The 21,769-nt window shown below is 47.6% G+C and overlaps 1 long non-coding RNA gene across 3 annotated transcripts; it reads right to left on the reverse strand.

Annotated features, from left to right (window-relative positions):
- Positions 1 to 17,477: 17,477 nt before the first annotated feature.
- On the reverse strand, positions 17,478 to 21,268 carry LOC123166741 (uncharacterized). Of its 3 annotated transcripts, XR_006483693.1 has the most exons (9): positions 21,136 to 21,268; positions 20,722 to 21,006; positions 20,437 to 20,500; positions 20,294 to 20,361; positions 19,927 to 20,049; positions 19,780 to 19,845; positions 18,710 to 18,843; positions 18,371 to 18,493; positions 17,478 to 17,936 (listed from the first exon to the last, which is right to left on the reverse strand). It is a non-coding gene; the product is annotated as an uncharacterized lncRNA (long non-coding RNA). The 3 variants fall into 3 exon arrangements; XR_006483694.1 differs by having other exon boundaries at positions 20,639 to 21,215; XR_006483692.1 differs by having other exon boundaries at positions 20,722 to 21,214.
- Positions 21,269 to 21,769: the final 501 nt, after the last annotated feature.

The raw sequence follows: 21,769 nt of genomic DNA on the forward strand, positions 1-21,769 counted from the left end.
TGGCCCATGCCACCCTACTACTCATACTACTTATAGTAGTAGTATCGAGGATTCGAGGTGCTGGTTACGTACAACGAACACATTAACATATGGCCCACCTCACACTGTGGCCAAATTTCCTAGAGTCTCTGCTAGGTTAAAAAGTGTTCTTTGTGAGGATGGGTGGCTGGTCTCAAGTTTAAACTTGTTGTATTACGTACTTAGACGTAGAGATAGTGCAGCATGTGAAGCTAGTACAAATAGTGTACTATTGTTGATTGGCCTCATCCGATAACCTGTTGCAATGCACGTACAATTATGTATTTGGAAAATATTTTTTTGCCTCGTCGCAGCACCCACTCAGAGAAGCGACTCGAAAGCCATTCATAAATTTAGTAAGTTTATCACAGGCATATCATTTTATTACATACAACAGGTCATCAACCCACAACGACAACGAGGATACATTATAAATACTAAAGTTTTCATCACACAACAAATAACAAGCAATGAAATGAACTTCAACTCAACCAATCCTCGGCGTTGGAAACACTTGCTTTGAACCACAAGTGATTCTCTGGGAATGGCCAGCTACTGTCAATGTCGAGACCAACGCAGGACTGATCATCCAGGCTGAAGCGACCTACTATATCACGACCAGGGTAGGGAACCACCGCAATGTCCGACGTATAGATACAGTTTCTTCTCATAACTAGTAGTACAGTTGTGTCAACAGCAGTTGGATCGCCTTTCACCATCATTGGATAGTTTTGTCCAAGGAAGAGCGAGTTTGCTCCAAGACTATCAATACTGTACCAGGGAGAAGGTGTTGGCGCTAGCACAGTAGTATCCATCCTGAATACCATGCAACGGGTGTTGGAATAGGTACGGAGAGTGCGACCATGGGAGACAACACCTACTTCCTTAGTAGTAACATCAGCAGTGGGCTGTATACAGACAAGAAGGGGTGATCCATCGGAAGTTGTCGGGCGCCACTGAGTATATGGGCCCTCCTCGTCCTCATGCTCGTGATCATCACCATCGTCATCTCCCCCTTGGTTATAAAAAATTTCAAGTATAGGTGGTGGAATGTTCACAGGACCTTGGAAACACACGAAGAAGGTTAATTAGTAGAGAAGGGAAACTTGCTAACTCGCATGCATGTGGATGAAACAATTATAATTACGGTGGAAGACAAGCGTACCGAAACTACGAGGATCCCATGCAAAAACAATGCCACGAGTGGTGGCAGCAAACACAAGACCCTCGTATTCAATTGCATCACAGTACACATCCATGTATAGAAACTGATTTTTGAGCAATATCCATCCAGTCGAACCACGAAGGACGGCAACAAGCTTGTCGAAGATAGCAACAACTCCATAGTTCCTGTAATTCCAAGAGCAGTTGGGAACTCGACAAACTGCTATCTTCCGTAGAAGACAGTCACCATGATCGTATTTGAACGTGCGTGGAATACCGGTGTGCTCAACCTCTGGGCAGTCTGAGATTTTTGGAAGTGGAACCCGGTGACGAGTGTACACATTCACAAGTTCCCACTCGCAGTTGTACCCAATATAAACAACCCAATCTCCATTTGCGCCTGCCCAAGCCTTGCCCTCAAGCGATGGCATCTTAACATCATACGTATCATTATCAAGCGGCATCAACTTGCACAAGGTGAGGCTTCCCTCGTCCCCACGCCAGTCAGCAGGGTCACGGCGAAGACGATAGGGGAGATCAAACCGCTCCTGGACCCTTGGGTTCCTTGTAATGATGTTATTAGTTGAGTCGAGAATGTTCTTGAACTAACCTGCCATGCTAGCCGAGGTGATGACGTCGCACCGATCAATGAGTTCCCCCACCACGTCATCTTTCAGATCGGGGCAAGAATAACGGGGTCATTTCCGGCTTGTTCCCTCCATGGAGAAGACGATCGAACAATGGCAGAAGGAAGGGTGAAGGCAAATGGAGGAGGGAGGAAGAGCGTGCGACAGCAGTTCCAAATCGAGAGGGAAAGGCGAAGAGTCGGTGGACGGTTGCCAGTTTGCCACGGTACACGAAGAGGCGCCCCGACCTACACGTCCTTTCGGAAATTGTACAAAAGGACTCGCGGTCGTCTCACTGACATGTTGGAACGGGACCACATGTCAACAAAACATGGTGTGTAATTTCTCGTGCAAAATGCGATCTGGCCGCGTTGGCCCGAGGTGCCGCATTAGTTATCGTCCTTTATTTTTTTAACATACAATCTGAGTGGATAGCTCCTGTGGTCATCACACGTGAGCGGATATATAGGTGGGCAAGGTGGGCAGGCGGCAACAATCTAAGTGCTAAAAGAGTTAATCTCGAAAAAAGAGTTGATCCAGTGCTTGGTTTTGTTTGGATTTTCCAACTATGACCATTGGATAGAGTGAATCGATGGCTTACGTTCAAAGTTATTCTCATACTATAGAATGGTATAGGAACAAGGAGAGATTTGGTTGATTTTATATCGCTGAATAATATAAAATATTATGAGTGCAGACGCTCCACCCCGAGGTTTGTAGCTCCTTCTCGGTCGTTGGGAATCTATGTTCTTCCACTCTTTCGTTTAAGACATGAGCTTTGCTCATCCTGTTGCCGGCACGTGGGACATCTATATGCCTCCATTTTACAAAATCATACTATATGCCTCCATGACACGTGGGACATCTAGCATCAAGGTGGCGTGCCATGCAAGAAAATGGAGATATGTAGTGCGTAAGTGAGTCGTGCACTTCGATGGCACCTAGTACTATGCAATATTTTTTCTCCTCGATGGCACGTGAATAGTGCACGTACTCAATGACAGAGCACGAGATGGTAGCCATGGACATGGTCGGCCATTTTTGAAGAGAGTACTAATAAATACGTAACTTTGATGTGTCCCGCCAACTCGCAGAACGACGAGAAGCTTGCTTACTACGCCTTCTCCCTCGCCAACACGTGCGCGGTGGCTCGCAGCACGAGGATAAACTTTTGCTTCCAAGCGGTGGACGTGCAGCAGTTCATTTGGTGTCAGATTGCCAGAAGTAGTACCATCATTATTGTTCGACTTCCGGAAGAGGAGAAGAGCCAAGCGCAAGGTAACCTACTAACCTAGTACAGTACTACTATAGCCAAAGCTGGTCTACCTTTTTAGAGCATGGTTAATTAATATAGGCGGCTCTTGCAGCAGCACATCATTTAGAGCAAGTACTCTCTTTGTAGGATCAAAGGAAGTGAAACAAAAGTTGGAGTGGATGCTAGATTGCCAATTAAAACATGATTACATAGGAAAAAAATCCTATAGCATTCTATCCTATGAATCAAACGACCAATGTAGGAAAATTATGAGGGGGGTCTCTCCAACAGTGTTCCTCGGCTCGCACCTAGCATCACGGTGGTCGAACTTGGAGTCATTCATCTGGTACACGTGGCATCTCAGATCTGGTACTCCAATATTAGGTTGGCTCTATGTGATGTGGCAACTTCATATACTAACCGGATGCTGGCTATACTACTACGGTACTCACACTCCAAGAAGTGACTCGAAAACCATTCATAAATTGAGTCTATGACACGCATTTGCAAATGTACCATTCATTACATACAACAAGTCATCAACACACAACGACAACGATGATACATGTTGGATTATAGATTATTTCCAACAAAACATTCTAGTAAATACTGAAGTTTTCATCACACAACAAATAACAAGCAATGAAATGAACTTCAACTCAACCAATCCTTGGCGTTGGAAACGCTTGCTTTGAACCATAGGTGCTCTGGGAAGGGCCAGCTATTGTCAATATCGAGAGCAACGCAGGACTGATCATCCAGGCTGAAGCGGCATATATCAGGAGCAGGGTAGGGAACCACCGCAATGTCCGAGGTATAGATACAGTTGCTTCTCATAAATGGTAGTAACGTTGTGTCAACAGCAGCTGGATCGCCTTTAACCTTCATTGGATAGTTTGGTCCAAGGAAGAGCGAGTTTGCTCCAAGACTATCAATACTGTACCAGGGAGAAGGTGTTGGCGCTAGCACACCAGTATCCATCCCGAATACCCTGCAACGGGTGTTGGAATAGGTCCGGAGAGGGCGACCATGGGAGACAACACGTGCTCCCTCAGTAGTAACAATCTCAGTGCACTGTATATAGACAAGAAGAGGTGATCCATCTGAATTAGTTGCCAGCCGCCACTGAGTATATAAGTCCTGCTCGTCCTCATGATCGTGATCATCACCATCGTCATCTCCCCCTTGGTTATAAATTTTTTCAAGTATAGGTGGTTGAATGTTCACAGGACCTTGGAAACACAAGAAGAAGGTTAATTAGTAAAGGGAAACTTGCTAACCCGCATGCATGTGGATGAAACAATTATAATTACGGTGGAAGACAAACGTACCGAAACAACGAGGATCCCATGCAAAAACAATGCCACGAGTGGTGGAAGCAAACACAAGATCCTCGTATTTAATTGCATCATAGTACTCATCATCTGTGTACAGAAACTGGTTTTTGAGCAATATCCATGGACGAACCGTGGAATCAGTAACGACGGCAACAAGCTTGTCGAATATAGAAACAACTTCAAAGTTCTCGTAATTCCAAGAGCGGTTGGGAACTCGACAAATTGCTATCTTCCATAGATGACAGCCACCATGATCGTATTTGAACGTACGTAGATCATCTGTGTGCTCAACCTTAGGGCACTCTGAGATTTTTGGAAGTGGAATCCGCTGACGAGTGTACACATTCACAAGTTCCCACTCGCAGTTGTACCCAATCTCCATTTGCGCTAGCCCAGGCCTTACCCTTAAGCGATGGCATCTTGACATCACACGTATCATTATCAAGCGGCATCAACTTGCACAAGGTGAGGCCTCCGTCGTCCGCGCCCATGCAAACAGGCTTATAGTGAAGAAGATAAGGGAGATCAAACCGCTCCTGGACCCTTGGGTTCCTTGTAATGATGTTATTAGTTGAGTCGAGAATGTTCTTGAACTAACCTGCCATGCTAGCCGAGGTGATGACATCGCACTGATCAATGAGTTCCCCCACCACGTCATCTTTCAGATCGGGGCAAGAATAACTGGGTCGTTTCCTGCTTGTTCCCTCCATGGAGAAGACGATCAAACAATGGCAGAAGGAAGGGTGAAGGCAAATGGAGGAGGGAGGAAGAGCGTGCGACAGCAGTTCCAAATCGAGAGGGAAAGGCGAAGAGTCGGTGGACGGTTGCCAGTTTGCCACGGTACACGAAGAGGCGCCCCGGCCTACACGTCCTTTCAGAAATTGTACAAAAGGACTCGCCGTCGTCTCACTGACATGTTGGAACGGGACCACATGTCAACGAAACATGGTGTGTAATTTCTCGTGCAAAATGCGATCTGGCCGCGTTGGCCCGAAGTGCCGTATTATTTCTCGACTTTATTTTTTTAATAGCATGCCGTTCAGTTTTGAAGCACGACTAACCGGTATTGTTTGCAGAGAAAATATAAACTACTCTACCACTACTCCACCTCTAGTACTAGTAGTATAAAAAAGATATATAGGCTGGAGCTTCAAAGCTTTCTTGCTAAGGGCTGCCCACTTGCTTCTCACACTATCACCCTCTCTCCAGATCTAAAAAAGACGACCTCTCTCTCCCTCCTCACCGGTGGTCACACATCCGCCGGGGAAGAAAAGGACGTGCAGCGTTGACGCACTCGTCGTCAGCGAGCGAGGTCACGCACTGACGACAAGGCCGTCCTCTCAGACCTAGCGCCTGCGTGGGATGGCCTCCGTCCCCAAGCTCGTTGCCATAGTGCGTGCTGAGGACGACGACCACGAGCAAAGCCACTTCCGGCCGACCCTCAGGTATGCTACCTCTTTTCGAACCATACCCTTGTTCTATTGCCCCATCTGCCATGTCGCTGCATGTGTATCTTTTTCCACTCCACCATCTTCCCAGTTTGCTATCCTCTGCTCTGCTGGTCACGCAGGCAAAAACCTTAATTTGCACTATTAAAGGAAACCCTACTTCATGTAGACTAATCCATGTCTGGGTTGAATAAGGAAAGGAAGGGAGACTGTACTATCCAAGAGAGTAGGCATCGAACCCGCATCTAGGTTGAAAAGGGGAAAAATCAGTAGCTAAGGAACGAGTCTCGTGTCTCTTGGTTGAAGAAGGGTAGAAAGGCATGACAACGCAATAGAGAATGACCAGGATTAAAATGTTGATCTTATGTATGGGAATCGTACTAGTTGGTTTTAGTTGTGGCTGATCTTTCCTTTTGGAGCTACATATTTGTATATGATCTGTGAATCATTGAGATGCATTAACAATTCCTTATATCTGTTCGCTCAGTGTTTACAAGTTACTGATCGATCACTAGCTAGCCTACTAATGCGCTCCTGGCAGTTTTAGTTGCGACGCAAGATCCGAAGTGGGAGTTTTTTGAATAAAAATGCCTACCTCTGAAGAAATTGACAAGCTGCTCTGAAGAAAATGCCATGCGAATCTGAAGAAACTGCCAGCGAAAACGTTCGCAAATGCCTTATCTCCCAGCTAAAGTTCATCAACTAATGCCATCGGCTGCGACTCGTTGCATGCTACTCCGCGTCCTAGCTACGAGCGATTTTGAGTGCCTGCATGCAGCCGGCCGTAATTAAGGCAGCTAACTGATGCGAAAAAAGATGCGCTTTAATTGTTGCGGGCCTTTTAAATCCATGGAATCATTATTGACAAGGAGGGAGATGATTCGAGTGCACTCGTTTGACCGTCATGCCAGCTTGCGACCCAGCACGGACGGGACGGGACAGCACAGTCAGAATTTCAGTTTCTCTAGTTTTCCACGGCAAGCTGGCGCGCTAAGCCATGCCTGCTTAATTATGCATTGAATTCCGATGACCGTCGCGCTACCTTCCACCTATAAGTACTATTTCCCAGCCTTCTATGGTGGCACCGTGACCCAACTCGCCCTATCCTCATAAGCCCCCACCAGCCCGACGTTGCTCGCCACTTATCCTCGCTCTCGCCACGTCCGCCATGCCCCCGCCCATCCGCGATAGGTGAGGCCGAAGGCGGTCACCGCCGGAACTAGTGTTCGGTTTTTCACCGGAAGGCAGATGGAGGGAGGAGGCATTCTATCGGTCTTTAGATGGCAATGCGGAGATCGAGGACTTGTTGGAGCGCGACCGCCTGGCAGAGGAGCAGGAGTTGTTGGAGCGCGACCGCTTGGCGGAGGAGCAGCGTATCGCCGATTTGTGCCGCCAGCGGGACATGGAGCAGCAGCGCACCGACGCTCTGAGTCGCGAGCAGAGCGCCCGCAACTGGGCCGACTACATGGAGGCTGGCGCCCGACAAATAGCCCTGGAGGCTGTCGGGCACGCACGCGTTTGCGACGCCGATTTTTACTACCAGCTCGTCAAGTGGGTTTCCCGCTTAGAAGCCGAATCTTTGGTGGACCATGCCGGCATGGAAAGGGCCAACGTGCGCGAGCAACACGCCCTATCGCACCTCTGGCAAGTCCGAGGCGAGGTGGAGGATGCCGGTGCCGGCGTTTAGCGTGTACTGCACATGGCGGCCGGCATCATCTAGTTAGCTAAGAGTAAGTAAGTACTTGTATGCTACTAGAGTATTAGTGGGAGTAGATAGTTAACTTGGCTGTGATGGTTGTCAACGTGGAAGTTCAGTACTCTATATGTGGATCAGACCTGTTACTTTGCTCTGAATGTTGAACTTTCCGTTTGAACGTATGGAATGGGCTGTTATTTTTTTAAATGGGTTGTATTTGTCCTCCACGGGTTTAGAGGCTAACTTGTGGGCCTACCAAGTTGACGCGTACACAATCAGGAGATGATTGTATGTGGAGAGGATGACAGCAGGGACCCACCAAGGTCATGGCAGTACGCAAGCAAGTGCCTCCTTATTTCAAGCCAATAAAAAATGGCTCCTCCTAATGGATTTCTGACATCTGGGTCCCATGCCATAGTCAACGTAGTCAATAAACGAGAGAATTGCACAACGACCGGCTGACACCAGGGACCCAGCAACTCGCCCAGTTATTTTTGTTTTGGGTTAATTTGATAAATGCCACTCCAAATCTGGTGTTTCTAAGAAATGCCACTGCAATTTCCGAATTTTGAAAAATGCCATTTCATGCCATTTCCAGTGGCATTTTTCGAAGTCTGGAGTGGCGTTTTTCAAAGTGCACAAATTGAAGTGGCGTTTTCCAAAGTTTGCAAAAATTGCAGTGGCATTTTTCAAAGTTTGGAAATTGCAGTGGCATTTTTATGAATCGCCATAATTGGAGTGGCATTTATCTAATTTGTTTTTGAGACGGAAGCAGGGTGTCAACTGGGCTGTGCGGGGCACTCTGGCCTGTCTAGACAGCCTTCTCTTTTATGTTTACCACGGACCAGCCCGGTAGTTTTTTTTCTTTCTAAAAATGGCTAGCCCAGTTTTTTTGTGATTTGCCAAGTAAGTCGCTTTGTCAGGCCTGTTGGGCTGCAAATCTTTCAAGACGAGGAGAGCTTCATTCGGCAGGACGAGAAAATGGCCTATCAGTAATGAGAAATGGGCTGTACATTTTTAAAACACATCAAACCGGCAATTAGTTTCAAATTTCTTTTTTCCATTTCGAGATTTTAAATTGCATTAATTTTTATGCATGGACAATTTGTTGGATTTTATATTGATATACATTTATTTTTAAAATCATTTTGAATGTGACTCAAAATTTCGAGATTAAAAACAGTTCGGACCGCACCGAAATATGCAAAATTTCGTATAATTTTTTAACCCTGGCCACAATATGGGCTGTAATGCTAACAAAAAGAATATGGGCTCCAAGAAATCCTTAAGAATTAGCAAATGGGCTGTAAATTATTAGAAATAATGGCAGATGGGTTGTATGATGTTTTCCACAGATTTGAGGCTTTCCTAAAAAAAGGTTGACGCACAAGCAGTGACTATTGGATGTCCATCCAACGGCCGTCGTGCTTCTTCAATCTCTGCTCTTCCTGCTCCAGCCGCTCAAACAAGCGCCGGCGGGACTGCCTGCTCCCTCCTCCCCGCGGCCGGCTGTGCTGCCGCGCAGGCCTCACCGCCCCACCGTACTCCCATCGCTGGCCTAGCCATCCCTCTACTCACCCACACCTGTTGTTATTCTCCGGCGACGGCAGACGAACCAGTAAACCCACGTACAGTCGTACTCCCCTCCGAGTGGGAAACCACTGCCGAGTCTTCCCTGCCTCCGTGTCGTTCCCTTGCTAGGCCTCGCCGTCGTCCACCGCCCTGGTGCTCTCGGCGCGGCCTGGTCAACATGGTCAACGACCGACATGCATCTGAAGTGGACTGTACGTGGAGAGGCTGACAGCTGGGTCCACGGCCACACGCAAGGAAATGCCTCCTTATTACGCGCAAAATAATGATTCCTCCACCTGACATCTGGGACCCACCGAAAGGGCCTTTATATTTCGCGAAAAAAACATTACCGCCGCTGACAGCTCGGACCCACCAGATATATCTTCGCACGCAAGGAAGTGCGTCCTTATTACGCACAAAAAAATGAATACTCCCCCTGCTAGCTGGGACCCAGTATAGTGGCAGGCTGACTTGTGGGCCTACTAAGTTGACGGGGACGGAGGGCTTTGTCAACTTAGTCAATATGCACGATTCTAGGTCCAGTGACCGTACGATGTCCATCCAACGGCCGTAGTGCTTCTTCTACCTCTGGTCTTCTTGCTCCAGCCACCCAAACCAGCGCCGGTCGTGCCTCGTGCTCCTGCCTCCCGTGGCCGGCTGCGATGCGGCGGAGGCCTCACCTCCGCCTACTACTCCCACCGCTGGCCAGGCCACCCCTCTACTCACCCACACCCCTTGTTATTCTGCAGAGACGGCAGCCTCACACCACAGCGAACCAGTGAACCCTCATACTCCTCTATGCGTGGGCATCCACTGTTGCGTCTTCCCCGGCTCCGCGTCGTCCCCTTCCTAGGCCTCGCCGTCGTCCACCGCCCTGGTGCTCCTGGCGCGGCGTGGTCAATGTGGTCAAGGAACGACTTCCATCGGAAGAGTACTGTATGTGGAGAGGCTGACAGTTGGGTCCACGGCAGCCTCAAGGAAGTGCCTCCTTATTATGCGGAAAATAATTATTCCTCCACCTGACAGCAGAGACCCACCAGACGGGCCACCGTATTTGGCAAAAAAAACGTTTCCCCCCTGACTGCTGGGACCCACCGGACGGGCCACCGTATTTCGTGAAAAAAACATTCCCCTCGTTGTCAGCTCGAACCCACCGGAAGTGCCGCCTTATTACGCACAAAAAAATGAATACTCCCCCTGCTAGTTGGGAACCACCTTGGTGGGTGGCTGACTTGTGGGCCTACTAAGTTGACGGGGATGGGGTGCTTTGTCAACTTAGTCAATATGAACGATTCTAGCTCCAGTGACCGTACGATGTCCATCCAACGGCCGTAGTGCTTCTTCAACCTCTGGTCTTCTTGCTCCAGCCGCCCAAAGCAGCGCCGGTCGTGCCGCATGCTCCTGCCTCCCGTGGCCGGCTGTGCTGCCGCAGAGGCCTCATCGCCCCTACTATTCCCACCGCTGGCCAGGCCCTGCAGCGACAGCAGCCCCACACCGCAGCCGAACTAGTGAACCCTCGTACTCCTCTCCGCGCAGGCTTCCACTGCCGCGTCTTCCCTGGCTCCGCGTCGTCCCCTTCCTAGGCCTCGCCGTTGTCCACCGCCCTGGTGCTCTCAGCGAGGCGTGGTCAATGTGGTCAAGGAACGACTTCCATCGGAAGAGTACTGTACGTGGAGAGGCTGACAGCTTGGTCCACGGCCGCAGCAAGGAAGTGCCTCCTTATTACGTGCAAAATAATTATTCCTCCACCTGACAGCGGGGACCCACTGGACGGGCCACCGTATTTCACGAAAAAAACATTTCCCCCTGACTGCTAGGACCCACCAGCTACATCTTTGCACGCAAGGAAGTGCGTCCGGGCAAAAAAAACGATTTGCCCCCCTGACTGCTGGGACCCACCAGCTACATCTTCGCACGCAAGGAAGTGCCTGACAGTCGGGACCCACCTGGTCGAAGCATACGTAGCGTTGTCATTCTGGTCACGAATGTGTACGTACATACTGGTCGATGTAGAGGCGCGCACGTGTCGTAGTAGAGGCGGGCACGTAGCATGTACACGTGCGTACAGCGGCCAGGGTGCAAGAAAGTAAATACGGCCACGTACGTACATATGGGCAGGGTCTCGAACGCCTACTCGCGCGTACGTACGGCCCGGGCTCGTGTACATGGCTGGGTCAGAACGGAGAAACTGCGTCATCGTCGTGTTCATGGGGAGGCAACGCAATGCGTCATGTTCATCGAGAGGCAACGGAACGCGTGGGAGCCAACCGGCTTGGACGGAATAGCCGATGGAAACGAGGCCTGGCGTACCGCAGAACGGAGGAAACGGCCTTGTGTTCGACCGGCCACGTTCGAAACGGGATCCTGTTCATCGGGAGGGGTCTGGCGTACCGCAAAACGGAGGAAACGGACCTCCTATGGTCGAAACGGGGGTCCTGTTGATCGGGAGGGGTGTGGCGTACCGCAAAACGGAGGAAACAGACTTGTGTTGGAGCGCTACGGTCAAAACAGGGGTCCTGTTCATCGGGAGGGGTGTGGCGTACCGCAAAACGGGACTCCACGGGATACTGTTCATCTCCACCGTCGACCCCCTCCAGCCTCGACGGGCTACTGTTCATCCACCGCCGCCCTCCTCCAGCCTCCACCTGCGATTGTTCATCCACGGGCTCCTGTTCATCCAGCCTCCACCGCACGCTACTCCACCGGCTACTGTTCAACCAGCCCCCTCCACGGGCTCCTGTTCAACCACCCCTCCACGGCCTACTGTTCATCCAGCCCTCCACCATCTACTGTTCATCCAGCCCTTCACAGGGTGATCCTGTTCATCCAGCCCTCCACAGGGTCCTGTTCATCCAGCCCCAACCGGCTTGATCGATCGGGGTCCTGTTCATCCAGAGGCAACACCACGGGGTCCTGTTCATCCACCCCCACCGGGAACTATTCATCCAAACCCCCCAGCAACGCTCACTGTTCATCCAGAGGCAGCATCGATCGGCTTCAGTTAGCAGCAGTAGCGAAGGAATCGCTCGATCGGGTTCAGTTAACAGCCATCGATCGATCGCTCGGGCTCAGTAACGCGTAGCCTGCAGTGCAATCGCTCGGGTTTAGTTAGAGCCCACCGCCTCGCTCGGGTTCAGTTAGAGCCCAACGCCTCGCACCCACGCGTGTGCGTGTACGAGAGAAACACGCATCGCTCGGCCCCGACCACCCACCGTAACCGGGAACACCCCGATATTTTCCTCGCCCTCGCTTCTACCACGGTTTTTTCGTCATGGACGGCCCCAAGAATGTCATGCAGCTGCGTCTTCGGCCCGCCCAGGACGAAAAGCCCATTTTTTGTCATGATTTTTTGTCATAGAAGTAGGACCCCACCACATCTATGATGATACCGGGTTTTGTCACAATTATCGTCATAGAAGTGTCATAAGTATGACAGAAAAAAATTTCGTTCGGCCCAAAATGTCACGGATGTGTCTTTTTTTGTAGTGGAAGTAGGAGTCGTATAGTTAGTCACGTTAAATAGAGAGTTTCTTTCTTTAATTCCACATACACAAATTGAAACGCTTGTTGTGGAGAGAAAAAGATAATCACTCCACTATATATGTAGGCATGTGCCTGAGCGCTTGCTTTACTTGGGTTGGTCTCTTCATTCTCTCATCCTCTCCAGATCTAAACAAGACAGCGGTAGCGACATTTTCTCTCTGCACACCGCTGGTCACAGATCTGGCCGGATCCCTTCGGGCGGCGTGTGTAGAGGACTAGGTGCATCATTCACGCGGTCATCTCCGGCGAGGGAGGAAACCCACAGCTGCCGGCGGGGCCCAATCCTCTGCCCATGTTGTTCTCTCCGACACAGCGCTAGCTCGGGAGGTCCTCCGACCCTTCTTCCTCCCTGTCGTATTGTGTGCAGATCCAACCTGCCGCCGACATCCCGACGACCCTCAGGTATAAGTTCTTCGAAAGCGGCCTTGCTCTACTACCCCGGCTCCCCATGTGTCTGCATGTGCATCTTTTTCGACTTCCATCAGCTCTTCCAAAGCCACCTAAATTATTAGTATTATTAGAGGTAAAGCTACTTCATGCATTCGAATCTAGGACTTGGTTCAAACAACGAAGAAAGGGGGAAAGTCGTAGCATGAAATAACAGGGGGAAAGTAGTAGAGACCGAATACCCAACCGGTCTCTTGGTTGAAAAGGGAAATAATGGGAAAATGCAGTACAAACTGGATAAGGAATAGACCTATTATTGGTTCAAAAAAGGATAGAAAGTGGTGGCTGGTGGACAAGTCAACAGAGTATGTCCAGGATTAGATTTGCTGCCCTCACATGGTAAAAGGTCTCCAGGATTAGATTTTCTGCCCTCACAGAGCATGAACAAACTCGGCATCACCACTTTATGCCTCCTTGTAGGTACATTGTGCTAATGCATCCACTGTCCCATGTCCTTATACCAACTTTTTGATGTTGTTAATGTAAGGGCGGATGTAAAATGAAGCGATCACACTGTTACCTTAAGGACATGTCTAACCAGTGTTACTGTTAATCTAATGCCTCCAGTGATATGATGCAATTAAACTATGTTACAAATGGTACTCCTGCTGTTTTCCCCAGTACGATAAGTAAGTTGCTTCTTTACGCTGCTGAGTGTCCTGGTGTCCCCACAGTCCCATGCCCTTAAACCAACTCTTTAGCTCATGTTGATTTACTGTATCTGGTAAACAAGCAATGCCACCATTAAAGTAATCCCATATTTGACGATTGTCATTGTTGATCGTAATGCTTCCGGTAACATGAATCATTGCTGACGTTTTAAAATTTCTACTGTCCTTGCATGATTGCCTTGAACATAGTTAAGATGCTTCTTTTCATTTCGTGTATGTTTTGTATCTTCCTATTGACCAGCAATTGTTTACTTTCTATCTTTTGTGTAGATAGGGATATCCATTTCACCTTGTTGCTATTCTGACTTTTTGGTGAACTGCACAAAACACTTTTTTGGAATGAGTGTCTTGTGCAGTTCAACTAAAATGTCACGTGGCCAACATCTCTCAATTTTGGTGGAACTGCACAAAATGGTGATTGGAGTTTCCAAAATCTCAGTCAAATTCTGCTGGTAATCTCGTGCAACATTTTATTAGCCTTTGCAAGATGAGCCGTCGCTGTCACCACAATAGCACTTTATTTTAGTGGAACTGCACAAAAGGATAAGAAAATTATAGTTGCACCTTACATGAGCAGGACAGCCAACCTTAATGTTGCTCAATTTTTGCGCAACTACTAAAGAAGAACCTGCCAGCTCACGAGAGCAAGTACTTCTTGCTAGCTGAATGATGCAATCTTTGCTTCATTTTAGGTGAACTGCAGAAAAAGTGGCATGAATTGAATCATCGAGTGGAACTGCAGGTTGACTTCCACTAGTGCCACTATTATAGTAATATGCTCTTTATTATCTGTGCTGTGCAAACAGGAATACTCAACTACAGATGTTGTTATGGTCAAGAGCATTCGCCAAGTTCTTGGGTTGTATGACACGGCTAACCAAGATGGATTCAATCCCGATATTCACTTTATCAAAAGGCTCTAATGGGTTGGTTCTAAATCTTGCAAGCTGGGAATCAATGAGATGTGTAGGCATCTTTGTTGTACTTATTATTTGAATCTTATTTGTTGGTTCTGAATCTTGCAAGCTGGGAAACACGACATGATGATGCAGAGGACAACAACCAAAACAAATAGTTCAAACTTGGTAGTATTATCTGTGTGAAAGTGCAACAAATGTGCTGATCGTGTGCGTCCTGAGAATAATAATTCTAATTGTTGTGCATGTTGATCCTGTGGCACTGATAGAACGAGCCAATGCACTGATTGTTTTAAGAATAAATTTCTATTAAAGCTAATTAAATTTAAGTAAAGTGACCACTAACACTTGTTATTACAGTACCAATACAGACCCGCTCATGAACCGACGTGTGACCAGAATAGGTTTCTTAATGGAGGCGTTTGAATGCGCCGAGGGTGCATGTTCTGTCGGGTGTGCAGCGAGCGAGGGAGGGGTAGTAACTGTTGTCGCCTATACACACTCAGTTTACTGTTGAATCTAGTTCCCCAAGAGCTGAAAAACGAAATGCTGCCGCCGCCTACCCACTCGTTCACTTGAAGAGACTCCAATGGTGATCCGAAGGGTTAGCTTGCTGGATATGGACTCCAGCAAGGAGTTCACCGTGCAGTCCCATGGCTGCACCAAGTTCAATGTGATGTACACCAACGATCCGTACTCGGTGAAGCTCTGCCTCACCAAGTTCAAGCAGTACCTACAGGACGAGAAAGCACAAGGTCGCATGACTAGACCTTGTGCCCATCCATTCGTCTCCTGATAGGGACCAGCGGATCACCGTCGCCCAGGTATGCGTGCGGGACGAGGTTCTCGTCTACCACTACTGTAGGGCCATCAGAGGTTCTGGAGCATTCGCCCGTTTCATCGGCAACGCCGACTGCACCTTCGCTACGGTGGAGAGAAGGCAGAACGCAACGATTCGGCCATCTGGTGCAACAAGCTTGTCGACATCTAGAAGCAATACAAGATCATCTGCAACGGGCAGGAGAAGGACTCCGTGGTTGACCTCTCCGAGACCATCATCGACCCCTGCTACGCCAACATGAAAGAAGACAATGATACCAAGGACCTGAACACGTGGGAGGTACCTCTGAATCTAGCCTACATAACCTACGCGGCCAAGGACGCATACGCATGCTACGACATGTATATGCGGATCTTGGACATGAGGGCGTGTCTGCTTCCCGTAACCGATGAGTACATGGATATCCGCAGCGTCATGATCAAGCATGCCAGGAAGGTCTAGATGTTGTACTTTATCTGTTTAAGCACCTTTATCATCTGAGTGTTTCATGCATTAGCCTATGTGTCTTAATTATCTGTTTTGTCCTAAATATTTTTTTCAAAGAACTCATTAACCTGTTTGCTTTTTTAGTGGCTATTTGCTTATGTATGTAACTAGTTCACTCGGTTGCCGTGCTTTGAATCTCCTTCCTCCCAACATATTCCCCTTCTCAGGTGGACCCAGCTGGTCTTGTACACACACATATGGGACCAACCACCTATCCATTTGTATTTCTTTATTTTGTTCAATCTTTCGTCCTCTTCCTATACAACGGCTGGCGGCGCTGCCGTGCACGCCTCGGTGACCCATCATAACCTATGGCATTGGACATGCCATCCCTCTACTCCCACACATTGTCTGGCGACGACAGCTCCACCGGACCACCCTGCACCCGAACAAGCCAACCCTCATACTCCCCTCCGCCTACGTCTTCCCCCGCTCCAGTTCGATCGGTCCAAGGTCTCGACGTCGTCCTCCGCCTTGGTGCTCTCGCCGCGGCGCCGCTGTCTGTTGTTCCCAACATGGTCAGCAAAACAAGAGGAATCGGGAGACGACTGTTCATCGAGAGGCTGACAGTCCCGAGCCCACCAGGTCCATGGCCTAGGTTTTGTTGTTTAACATGGGCAGCCCATGACATGTTTCAACTTTTTTTGGATCCAGCAGGAATCAAGCGGCCTCTGGGCCTCCCAGCCTAGCTTGTCTATAACATCAGCAACCCAAGTTATGTTTGTTTTTTCAAGACGACGCACAACTCAATTCTATTTTTCTATAAGAATGCAAAACTGAACCTATGTTTTCCCTTCTATATATATAATACCCCACGTCCTATTAACTCATCAAATTAAAATAATATTTTATTTCGTAAATCGAAATTTCTTACAAAATAATAATAATAATAATTGTTTATATATAACTTGGCACGTTAACTCCTAGTGATTTGCGTACATAAGCTTGCAAAGATTTTACTGACCAATGCAGTAATAGATGTGTTATGTGCTTATGTTTTTATAACATTTCTCCGTCCAGCCCAACATGATATTTTCACCCAGCCCAGCAAGTCTGCGAATTTCGAGAAAAATACAAATGGGCTTTAAATTCTACCATAATATATAAACGGGCTGCATACACTACTAGGAAAAGGGCTACTAGTAGCGTGGGTTTTTTTGGCTATCAGTAGCGCTGGTGCCCGCGCTACTGCTACGACGCTACAGCTAAATTTTAGCAGTAGCGCGTTTTTTACCCCACGCTACAACTACTCCTAACTACTAGTAGCGTGTCATTCTTCCCCCACGCTACTACTATTCTAAGTACTAGTAGCGTGCCATTCTTCCCCCACGCTACTACTATTATAAGTACTAGTAGCATGCCATTCTTCCCCCACGCTACTGCTAAGTAAATAGAATTTTTTTTTAAATTACATGCAATATTCATGGATGGAAAACAAGACACATCCAAGGCAAAATAAAAGAAGGTCACAGAACCATCTTAGCACTTGCAACATTCATGGATACAATATTGAACATCTCAACTCAAAGAGATCACGAGATACCATTTATACATCACACGCACACAACCGTCACCGAAAGGTGGGTACCTTCCCTAGTGTTCCACCACCAACCTAACAAGACCACTTCTCTAGATGTATCTACCAAGGCATTGAGGTCCTTCACCTTGGCAACCTCGAGACGGTGGCGTCGAGGTCCTCCGCCTCGGCAACCTCGAGATGGTGGCGTCGAGGTCCTCCACCTCGACGACCTCCAGACGGTGACGTCAAGGTCCTCCACCTCGGCGACCTCCGGCATCGCAATCACATGGAGAATCATCTGTGTGACGCGGTCGCCGGGCTTCACAGCAAAGTCCGCCTCCGAGTTGTTGAAGAGCACGACGCCCACCGAGTCGCGGTAGTCTGCGTCGATCACCTCTGCGCCCACATCGGGAAAGTGAAAACATGTGAATTTGCATTCTTGTGAGTAAGGTATTTTCTTCATTTATCAGTCTCTTTTAGTCTATTATGAATCTTCAAAACGGAAAGACACCTACTAAATGCATACCCTAGCTATATGTGTTCATGCTATCTTGTCGTTTAGGTGCATACAAGAAATTTATACTTGTGTATTTGAGCTATATATGCTTGCAATATTTGACATTTAACATTCTGTTCAACATTTATTGTTGCATGGATAGGGAAATAGACAACCAAGGACTTCAGAAAATCGATTCCCACTGCTTTTCAAAACAGGGAATAGGAGAAGTCTATTTTGAATTTTGATATTCCATGCCAACTTCAAGTATATATGCTACTATGTAATCTTTGAATGTGGATCAAAATGAGATTTCAGGCTTTGTCAACCTTACCATGATCAGTACTAAATTCACTAGGCTGCTCAACCTTTCCTTGTAGAGAGCATTTCTTTCAGCTAGTATCTCGTCGTTAAGTTTAGGAAGAAACCTGCATACCTTCAGATGGTCATCCATATCCTGAAGAAAAAAACAGTATACATTTTCAGTGACTCACAATATATCATCAAATACTGCTCTGGTTTACTCTAAGAATAATTGCTACAAGACTCTCTACATACATACAGGCAAAGCAATTTTCACCAAGAATCAGCTAGCAGTCTAATATAATCCCCTTTCCAATTACTCGAGGAACTGATGAAAAGACAAGTTAATTAGCTGGTACAAAAATTAAACCTTTTGAGATGGACGGATGCCCTCTTCACTCAGATCTAAAGATGATGGACGGATGCACCCAACAGCTTTGTCGCGGACGGCGACGGAGGAGAAGATCTTTGCACATACCTTCAAACTCTGTCGCTATCTTCTACCTGTAAATGAAAACAGACCTTACTTATCAGAGAAGCAAATGTGAAATTGTTCAGATTAGATGTATTCAACAGAGACACTTCAATCACAGAGCTCAATATCTACTAGCTTAAATTCAAATGCTTTATTCAAGATTGAGATATCATACTGGACTCTGGCTGCACACTAACTACTCTGTGAGGTTTCCATCTAAGAAACTATCTAGAGATATAGTAAATGACTAGTCAGAATACGTAAACAACAAACAACAGCCGGTCAGCAACATGAAATCCAACTTATCTAGGCATTCATTCATAATTCAGCATCGAACTGGAAACTAGTGACAATTTGTTTCTGGTGTCATCCGTTGCTTCAGCATCGCTGCAATGTTCAGTAGTGCCTCCTACTCCTAGCGTGGGATAAATTTTTCATCCGTCAGTCGTTACTGACCCAGCAAAAAACATACAGGAAAGACTAGGGGGGTCACAACCAAGCCCTGTCTGGATCAATTACGCACCATATAATCCAGGTTCTATAATATAACACTCCCTACAATCCAGGCTCCTCCGTGTAATATATCTTGGGAGTTGGAATCAAATCTTAGTTACATATAGGAGTTATAGGTAGTACATACACGAACACCGAGACGGAGAGACTACAGGATAGGATCAAAACATAACAGCACAAACGCTGCCCAGCTGCTTATGCTCTCAGGTTGGCCAACAATACAACCTCTAGCCAACTTTGGTGTTTATTATGATGTGAAACTTAATATTTAATTAGGCCAATTACCAGAGTCTGCCAAAGAAGAAAGTATATACCTTCAGTGTACAGTAAACTATTGAGATACTTCAACAAAAAAACGTATTAACGATTTAAAGTGGTTTACTAGGATGCACAATTTAAATTGATTTGATGATGACTGATATAGGTTTTAATGGTTGAAAATCCAAGCTCACCATATCTGATGTTGCTACTGCCTTTGGAACTAGTGAATTACCAAGCACGTCCCTAATATACTGATCCTGCACACAATAATAATAGCTTTCTTAAAAAAACTTCCAGACTCTGAAACAGGAAACTTTATCTGAAACAATTCGACAGACCTGTGACTGCAAAATTTCTTCAAGTGTATTGCTGCTGTTGTCTGCAGACTCGTAGTAAACATCAATTAAGTCTGTAGGTTCAAGCTGAGCAGTCTCCCGTAATTTCTGGATTCTGTTTACAACCTGAAAATGGTTGCTCATGAATTAGGAGACCAGACTGTTGACTGTTCATCAAAACGAAACTAGTGAATTTCCAGCATGATGCGTGCCAGACAAAATTTGTGAATTTTCAGGCATCAAGAAAATGAACCTATGCGTCAGCAGACACCAAACATCTTTGTAAATTACAATAGGCCAAAGACCGACACAATTGTGTGAAACACAAACCCAAGAGCACCAATCCTATACAAAGGACAAAAAAAATTACCTCTCGAGCCACTCCAGCTTCGATCAATGATTGATCGGCTCTGAGATCCAAAATGACCAACACATCGCCTATAAAAACAAGATATCGATGTTATCCATAGTAACAAAACTATATTAGAATGAAGTGACATATTTATGGCGTACCATCTCCCGCGGCATCAATTTCCTTCTCTGATACATCCACAGGACGCTTGAACCGTCGGACCACCTAAAGATACAAAGTTAAGCAGGTAAATTTCGAAGACATGGTGAAAAGTGGTGCATAGAGTTCAGTGCCAAAACTAAAGTTTAACTTCATGAGTGGTAATGATTATATTATTGATATATGATCCAGCAAAATACTGACCCAGCAAGCAAAACACACACCAAACGAGCAGCGGCCGCCTTCTGGATCCAGCAACTTTGGCAATCAGTTACTACTGTAGTTACCTAGGAAGGGTCGTCGTCGCGGCAGCGGGTGATGGACTCGCAGCCGCCGGTGTAGGGGTTGGCGGTGGTGCTGATGCGGCAGTTGTAGTAGGGCACCCCTGGCCGGGAGCACAGCATGGCATCCCCCCGCAGCGCATCATAGCTGATGTACCTCCGCTCGCCGTCAGTCGCCCACAGCAGCCGCCCGTGCGCCGCCGGTTCCGCGCCCATCTGCGCCGCCTCCACCCCCATGTCTACGTCCATGTCCAGGGTGGCGATGGTGATGGCGCCGTGGCCTCCTCTCCCCTGCACGAGCAGCAACAGCAGGAGGAGGATTAGCAGCGGCAGCACGGGGGTGGCCGCCCATGGAGGCATTGCCGGAGGAGGAGGGGGAGGGGGAGCTGAGATCTCAAAGAGTGGAACAGTTGCTCTGACAGAGGAGATGAGGTTGATGAAGGGGGGACGGGAGGCCGCCGTTGGAGGGGGTCTCGATCTAGATCTGTGGCTCCGGGTAGGTGGCGTGGGAGTGGAGTGGACGGTTGGTGGCATAGCAATAGCGCGGTGTGTCCCACCTGTGCTACAACTATTCATCTAGTAGTAGCGCAGGTTTTATACCCCACGCTATGACTATTGTCTGTTGAAGAGCCAGGGTGGAAATCATTTAGTAGCAGCGCAAGTTTTTTGTGCCCACACTACTACTACGACATACCAGTAGCGCGTTTTTTTGCCTGCGCTACTACTAAGTAGCAATAACACGGGTCAAATAACCCACGCTAATACTAAATGTCTATCTATAAGGGTTTTCCTAGTAGTGATAGATGCTACATCATTGTTTCACCTAGCCCAACAAATGGACTAAAAATCAAATGGACTGGCTGCCATGTGGGCCAGTAGGTTGAAGCCTAAGCACTTTCGCAAAAAATAAAAATACAAAGGTCGAAGCCTAAGCAAGGCGTTGGATTTACATCCAACAATCGGCATTCTTCTTCAATCTCTCGTCTTCTTCCCCAGCGCTGCCGGGACCGCCTGCTCCAGCCTCCGGTGTCCAGCGGCGCTGTTTTGCGCACCT

The sequence above is a fragment of the Triticum aestivum genome, chromosome 7D (assembly GCF_018294505.1).
Source record: "Triticum aestivum cultivar Chinese Spring chromosome 7D, IWGSC CS RefSeq v2.1, whole genome shotgun sequence".
Classification (NCBI taxonomy): Eukaryota; Viridiplantae; Streptophyta; class Magnoliopsida; order Poales; family Poaceae; genus Triticum; species Triticum aestivum.